General features: G+C 37.2%; 1 pseudogene; it reads left to right on the forward strand.

The window, feature by feature from the left end:
• The first annotated feature begins 3,619 nt into the window (after positions 1 to 3,619).
• Positions 3,620 to 3,792, forward strand: LOC115278595 (annotated as a pseudogene).
• Positions 3,793 to 8,161: the final 4,369 nt, after the last annotated feature.

An 8,161-nucleotide genomic window follows, 5' to 3' on the forward strand; every position in this document is an offset into this window, starting at 1 on the left:
CATTCATACATGAAATGGTCTCCCAAACCACTTACTGGGTTTGGGGGTGAGCTGGGGAGTGAACCCTGCCATTTCTTAAGGGCACATCAGAGTGCTCTAAAATGATCAAGAAAACTAATTTTCAAAATAAATTTTAGAAGAAAATATTTCGGCAGTCATAATTTTTTTTTTACCCAGCAAATCCCCATGAACATTTCATAGAACCAATGGCACAGAGCATGGGCTCTATAGAGATTCAGTTCATTCTTGGCTCTGAAATCTAGGCTTGGACAAGTGAGGTAATACTCCTTGGCCTAAACAGCTTCAGAAAGTAATAATAATGGTAATACATGATAATAATGACAACACTGATATCTACCTCATGGGGTACTTTGAGGAATGAGTGTTGGAACAATGGGAGAATAAAGTAAGAGTTTGACAAACTCAACCCATTTTGAGAATCACAGTGTAAATAGTAAGGACCATAATATAATTGAGCAGGTGGAGCCATAATCATGATTTGAGATGAGGACTAAAGCTAAGCCTTGAAGGAGATGTATGGCTGCTACCATGTGACTTCAGCATGTATTTAAACTGTACTTGGGGCACCTGGCTGGCTTAGTTGGTAGACCATGCCCCTTTTGACCTCGTGGTCATGTCCTAGGGTCATAAGTTTAAGCACCATATTGGCTGTAGAGCTATTTTAAAAAAATACAAATAAAACTGTACTTAATGTGACTAGCATACAGTAGACATTTAACAAATATGGAATTCACAGCAAGAAAATTACCTGACCAAACCTAGAGTACTAAAATGGCCTCAAAAACAGAAGATTACCAAAGTTTTGAGATTCTAGGCCAGTAGGCAGATTTCCTACTAGCAGCAGACCAATGAAGGCTCTCTTGCTCTCTCAATGTCAGTCATGATGAAAAGATGGATTATCAAGAAGGCCCCAATTGCCCTATGTTGTGATCTGCTAGACTGAATCCCTGATTTATTCCCCTTTTGTATTATTTGATTCTGCTCTTTCTACAGCAAAGCCAGACTACTTGGCCCTTGAATATCCACAACCCCACTGCCACCCAGTGAGTCCTGGCATCACACACAGCCAGAGGCAGAGTTGCGTTTATCTTTCTGGAAGCCATTCCTTTAAGTGGAGCAATGGTATTGTTTTTGTTACCATATTGTTTTGTTTATTTGAAGCACCTGGATAAGGTTTATAGCCCTACTTCTGATGAGGTTTGTCTATTTCTATTGTTTTAAAGCATCTAGCCTCTTTCTGAAACACAGGCCAGAAGACATTATCCTGGTCCCAACCAGTCTGGAGCTTTCTGATAGGGAGTTAGTACCGCAACTGCCTATCAGAAAGTTGCCTTATAGAAGCCACAAATTCCCAGGGTGCCTGGGTGGCTCAGTCCATTGGGTGTCCAACTTCGGCTCAGCTCATGATCTTGCAGTTTGTGGATTTGACCCCGCATTGAGCTCTGTGCTGACAGCTCAGAGCCTGGAGCCCGCTTCGGACTCTGTGTCTTCCTCTTTCTCTGCCCCTCCCCCACTCATGCTGTTTCTGTCTCAATAATAAAAACAGTTAAAAAAATTAAAAAAATAAAAAAGAAGCCACAAATTCCTGTAACACGTGTCTTCTCTAAGCCATTCCCAAGGACAATTAGAGATTCATAGATTAAAGGCTGTTTCAGAAGATGGCCAAATGATTTCATCCACTCTAAGGTACAAATGGCCAACAAAGCCCATTTTATCACCAGGCTCACTAACGGTCATATGCTTGACAGACATTGAAGAAGGGAAATGTTGGAGTTGCACGTAGATGCAGGGGCTGGAGAGCAGGAGAGTCATTCTTGTTATGGTAATCAGAAACAAAATTAGTGATACCTGCACAGGCTAATCTTAAAGCTAAAGATGCTAATATTATTCCAAATATTCAATAATCTCTGTCTAAGGACCATGTAGACAAGTCCTTCCTAACCAAAATGTCAGGATATGCTAGGCTATTAAAACTAGCTGCTCCTGCTTTGACTTTTCTCTACAGTGTGGGCTTTAATTATTAACCTTTCTATGCTGGCACTATGACAATTTCTTCCCCTGTTCTCTGTTCTTTAACATTTCCTACCTCTTTCATTAGTAATGGATGCCCAGCCTCACCTCATTTCAACTTATAAGAGGATAGTCCTGCTGCAACATAATTTTGTACTACTTTGGCTGCCAAATAAAAACAAATTAAATAGCTGATATGCAAAATTTACATCACCTCTCTTGGCAATTAAAATGATGGATAATTTATGGTCTCTATTTGCAAGAAAACACACTGATAGAATGATGGTTAGCAACACAAATGAAAACACCCCAAAGATGCTATTCTTTCCAAAGGTCAGATACTCAAATGAATAATGGGGATGCTTATTAGCAGAAATGCTTACAAAAGTTCTTAAAATAGGGACCATAGGCCTGTTGGGTAGACTAACACATTATTACAATGATCTTATCCTTTTCTTTTTTAAAATTTGTTTAATGTTTTATTTATTTTTGAGAGAGAGAGAGAGACATTGTGAGCAGGGGAAGGTCAGAGAGAGAGGGAAATACAGAATCCAAAGACAGCCTTCTGAGCTGTGCTGACAGGTCAAAGCCTGATGCAGGGCTCGAACCCATGAACTGTGAGATGATGACCTGAGCAGAAGCTTGACACTTAACCGACTGAGCCACCCAGGCGCCCCAACAATGATCATATTTTTTCCTCTGCAAAAAGTGATTGCACTTCTAATCTACATTAATAGTGGTACAAGGGCCACGTCAAAGGGCCTAACAGAATCACTTCATGCTACACCAAAACACATGGAGTATTTTTGGTTGTTGTTTCATGTTTGTTTCACATATATTTCAAATTTTAGAAAAAACTGGCAAAGTAGAGCATGGGATGCTAGAAGGAATTTGGTATTGTATTGACAAGTCTTTGTCACATTTATTACAACTGAAAATCTGAATATTTGATCTTAAAAAGATTAGGAGCCATTATGGGAGCCATTACACCTGACTTATGGTAGAAATAGGCAGCCTATGCTACAAGGGAAAGCCCAGAAACTGGACTTACATCTCTAAGACATTTGTAGAGAAGATTTATGCTTTGAATAGGAGTTAGATTACATAAGTTCTAAGTACCTTTAAACTTCAAGATTTCATGTGCCTCTGGAATCCAGTAAGAACAGAGCTAGAGATAAATGTCTAGGAAATCCAAAATGGAGGGTGTTTGAACCAAATAAAGTGGTAGAACGCTACACGATGGAAACACACAGAATGTACAACGATGAATCCAGCTGAGCCATCATTACCCTCTTGTCTTGCCCTCCTCTGTGTTCCTATGGAGCTATTCATCTGAGCACTGCCTCATCTATGTGTTCAATGTACTATGCTTACTGTAGATGAGACTCTCTAGGTCCAAATGTTTAAGTGTGCCTCTATTTAGAAAAAAAATTATATATTAAAGATGCTATGTGCACAAAGTCAGCCCAAAGAGCTATCTTTTCCTGCCATTATGTATATACCAGGGCCTCCAAAATGGTGACATGCATGTTCACAGCAGGATTTGCCAAGATGCTCCTCTGGGGTGCAGAGAAAACTAGTTATTAGTATACTTATGTAAAGTTAAGAACAAATGTACAATTTACTTGATCACAAAGGTAATTTACCAGGAGGAGGCTTATCCACACTCCAGATGTGCTGGCTTGTGCAATTTTTCCAAATGTGGGAAACTTGACTACTTAATTTGTGATAATGGAGGAACTGCATTCATGCTTTCCTCTGACAGCTAGTACCTAAAAACAGACATGGTGCTCTCACTCTTTCTTTCTACCTCCTGCCTGTTACTTTTTGAGAGAATATACAGAACTCTGATGTCTTTGTGAGTGCAGCACCAAAGATTATCAACCTTACTAAAACATGCTTCTTTAAAAGGAGAGAAGGAAGGGAAAAAGGAAGATGGAAGGAAGAGAAAGACAGAAAATGAAATTTACTGTATGGATTGTCATGTCATATAGTCAAACACCAAGAACAGAAAAATCTAAGGGCAGTGACTACCAGAAGGAGGCCCTGAAGGTAATAATATTCATCTGAGTATTACAAGATGGGCTTCCAGTGAACTGTTGTTAAAGAATACATTATTTCAGTGATTTTAATTCAAACATGCCTCACAATATGGAATTATACCTTTAAAATATACCTAAAGAAAATCATAATATTAATAGTTATAATTAAAGTACATAAGAACAACAAAAAAAGTCAGAACGGAATCTTCTTACAACTAAAACAATTTCTCTATTACTTCCATTTGAGAATAAAAATAATAATGATTTAATGAGATCAGAAAAGATCTTCACACTGAAATTATCAAGAAGATGACTTAAAATATGAATTTTTATCCATCATAACAAATGACAAGCCTCACACTGAGTCTACATTCTGCCTTCAGCTAATAAACCCTGGTAGTCAACAGTATCACCAGAGCAAAACATTTAAAAAGCAAGTCACTGGAACACCACTAATAAGATTTTAGTGTAGAAAAATCATGTTACACCATAAATGAATAAAAAGCAGTTAAATATTAGGGGGTTTATTTTTATCTTACATTTTTTAAAATCTATATTTGTATATGTTTTAAAAGACTTATTAGTATAGAAGAACATATACATAAATTATGTGAATACATTTTATATATACATACCAAAGATAAAGATGCCAGGGGTTTAAAACATAAACTGATTAAAAATACATATATCATATGCATATGTGTTAAATATATACGTGTGTGTGTGTGTGTTATAGCCATTTTATTTAGAAATTTGTGGTTGACCTATAAATGCTTGGTATTACAAGACTCTGAAAGATTAGCTTCTGGGACAGGTAGGGTCTTTTGTTCCTGTTTATTTTGCATTGTTCATCTGTTTTGTCAGGTTACCGTCTCTTCAAATCCCATGAACATACCGCCCACATTTTAAAAAATAGTAAAAAGCATTTTTTCACAAGCTTACTATTCAAATACCTTTTCCTATAATAGCAGATATTTACAAATATTTGCAAACTAAACCAGATGATCTGTATTCTAAACACTCAATGATTATGCTTCTATCAGTCAAGACTCAGAAGTCTAAGACTTTAATTTCATGCTGATAGAGTTCCAATGGCTATTTCTACCAAATGAATATCTCCAGGCCATGGCTACAATCTCATCTGTATTCATTATTGTCCTAAATTACAGATATTAAAGATACATAAACCATGAAGCCACGTGGTGATATTTTCTATGTTAACACTTCCCAACTGACTCAAATAGGTTGTGTTTATACATCTGATTAGAGAATTGAAAAAGAAAACAAACCAGCACCTGATAACAAAAAAAGAAATGATACATTTATATTTTTATATATCATGATTTATTCAGATGTCATGCTCACACAAGTATAAATAGGGCAAATTTTAAAATAGTAGTTGTCAGTAAATTTGGCACTGATGAAATAATCAATGAAACCACTTTTACATTTGTTAATTCCCACACAGGTTAATTTAAAGCACTTTCAAAATAATTAGGTAGCAAATTAAAGTTCTGTATTAGTTGGGTTTCATGTTTTTATGTATTCTTTTCTTTCTTTCTTTTTTTGTTTTTGAAAGAGAAAGAGCACAAGTGCTGTCAGTGCAGAGCCTGAAGCAGGGATCGATCTCATGAACTGAACTGTTAGAGTATGACCTGAGTCAGAATTAAGAGTCTGATGCTTAACTGACTGAACCACCCAGGCACCCATATTTTTTGTGTATTATATTTGTTTAATTTTCAGAATACCACATTCTCTACCTATACCAGTAACATTTGTTTTTTTAATAGACTTTATTTTTTAGAGCGGTTTTTGGTTCACAACGAAATTGAGCAAGGGGTGCAGAGATTTCCCACACACCACTCACCTCCATGCATGAACAATCCCCCCATTATCAACATCGCCCATCGGAGTGGCACATCTGATACAACTGATAAAGCTACACCGATAAATCATAGTCATCCCAAGTCCATAGTTCACATCATGGTCCACCTGTTGTGTTGTATATTTTATGAAAGCTGGTGATTCCCTCTATGCGGACAAATTTATACTGGCATGTATCCATTATAGTACCACACGGATTGGTGGTACTGCCCTAAGTATCCTCTGTGCTCCACCCATCTACCTCTCCCTCTCTCCTAAACTCTGACAATCACTCATCTCTTTATTATCTCCATGGTTTTGCCTTTCCTGGAATGTCATGTAGTTGGAATCATACAGGATGTAGCCTTTTCAGATTGGCTTCTTTCACTTAGTAATAAGTATTTCTGTCTCCACCATGTCTTTTCGTGGCTTGATAGCTCAATTCTTTCCCGCACTGTGAATAAACCACCATCTGGATGTACCAGTTTATTCATCCATTCACCTACTGGAGGACATCTAGGTTGCTCCCAAGTTTTGTCAACAATGATGAAGCTGCTGTAAACATCCATGTGCGTGTTTTTGTGTGGACCTAAGTTTTCAACTCTTTGGGGAAATACAAAGGGTCGTATGGTAAGAGTGCATTTAGTTTTGTGAGAAATAGCCAAACCGTCTTCTGAAGTGACTGTACCATTTTGCGTCCGCACCAGCCATGAATGAGAGCTCCCGTTCCTTCACATTCTCTCCAGCATTTGATGTCATCAGTGTTCCAGATCGGACCGTTCTAGTCGGTGGGTGGTGCTGTCTCATCGGTTCAGTTTGCATTCCCCTGATGGCCTATGATGTGGAGCACCTTTTCATATGCTTACTTGCCATCTGTATGTTTTCTTTGGTGAAGTTTTCATTTTTAGGGGGAAAAAACACCAGAAAATTCTATTCGTTTGGGTTAAAAATGTTAAAGAGAAGTATTAAAATCCACAGAGAAATGATAGGATGTATCAGGGAGTTTTCTGTCCCCAAGTTGCACAGGAAATCCCACTATAAAATGGATTAGCTGGTTTTCCAATCAGCTCAGCCTTAATTTCAAACTTTAGTGACTGCTTACCGGAATTCAGCAGAGGCACCCCCTCCCCTCATACTGATATCAGTTTGCTTGTTTCCCATCCATCCCTGCTTCACTTCAGCACACTTCCTTTTTTTTCTCAATGTTAATTATAATGGTCCAATAAAAAATAGCTTGAATTAAGGAGTAATCAGTTTAATTAAATTCTGATGATATTGAAGACCTGTCCTTGAAATTGTCTATGTAGTTTCCAGAAGAAAAGAATCAAATTAATTAACACTTTCAAATAAAGATATAAAATCCCTTGTACAACCAAGTATTTTGTCTAAATTTAGACACTCACTAAAGTATCGCTCAGAGTAAAATGTCAAGTAAAAAGAGATATTATGAAAACCCCCATCTTAAAGAAAATACATGCAAATTTCTTACCCTCATAACCAAATGGGTGCTTACCATTTTCTTCTTACAGGAAAAAAATGCCATGGGTTTTAAAAAGGAGAAAGAAAAAAGATCTGTTTTCAGATGCTGACTTTCCCATTCACCTTTAAGTTATCTAATTTCAATTTCTTCTTATGTAATTGGGGGAAATGGGATAAAGTCATGTTGTCCCTGTGAAAATTCAGTAAAACGATGCTTGCATAACAGCACAGTGCCTGTCACAAATTAGGAACTTCATAAGTTAGAGGTTCTACTAGTTCATCATTTATCAAAAAAGTGCATGTGGTTTAAAAAAAAAAGGAAGGGAGGAAGGGAGGAAGGAAGGGAAAAAGAAAAGACTTTTTTTAAAAGAAACTTTTAAGAAAGAAAAAAACATGCACAAATAAAATAAAGGAAAACGCCATTGCAGTGAGAGCTTCTTCAATTCTACATTAAACATAAACAAAACTTTTAATTTCCTATGAAATGTAGTCATTTCAAACTAAACGGCATTCTAAGGACATAAGCCTGTTACAGAAACACAGACAGTGCATGAGTCCACTCACATGTGGTACCAAAATAGTCAAACTCATAGCATCAGAGAGACAAATGTTGGTTGGCAGGGGGTTGGGGTTGAAGAAAGTGGGAATTGCTAACACCTGGGCATAAAGTTTCAGTTATGCAAAATGAATAAATTTGAGAGATGTGCTGTACATTGTAAGACCCTACCCCCTCGGGTCAAACTGGA

The sequence above is a fragment of the Suricata suricatta genome, chromosome 14 (assembly GCF_006229205.1).
Source record: "Suricata suricatta isolate VVHF042 chromosome 14, meerkat_22Aug2017_6uvM2_HiC, whole genome shotgun sequence".
Lineage (NCBI taxonomy): Eukaryota > Metazoa > Chordata > Mammalia > Carnivora > Herpestidae > Suricata > Suricata suricatta.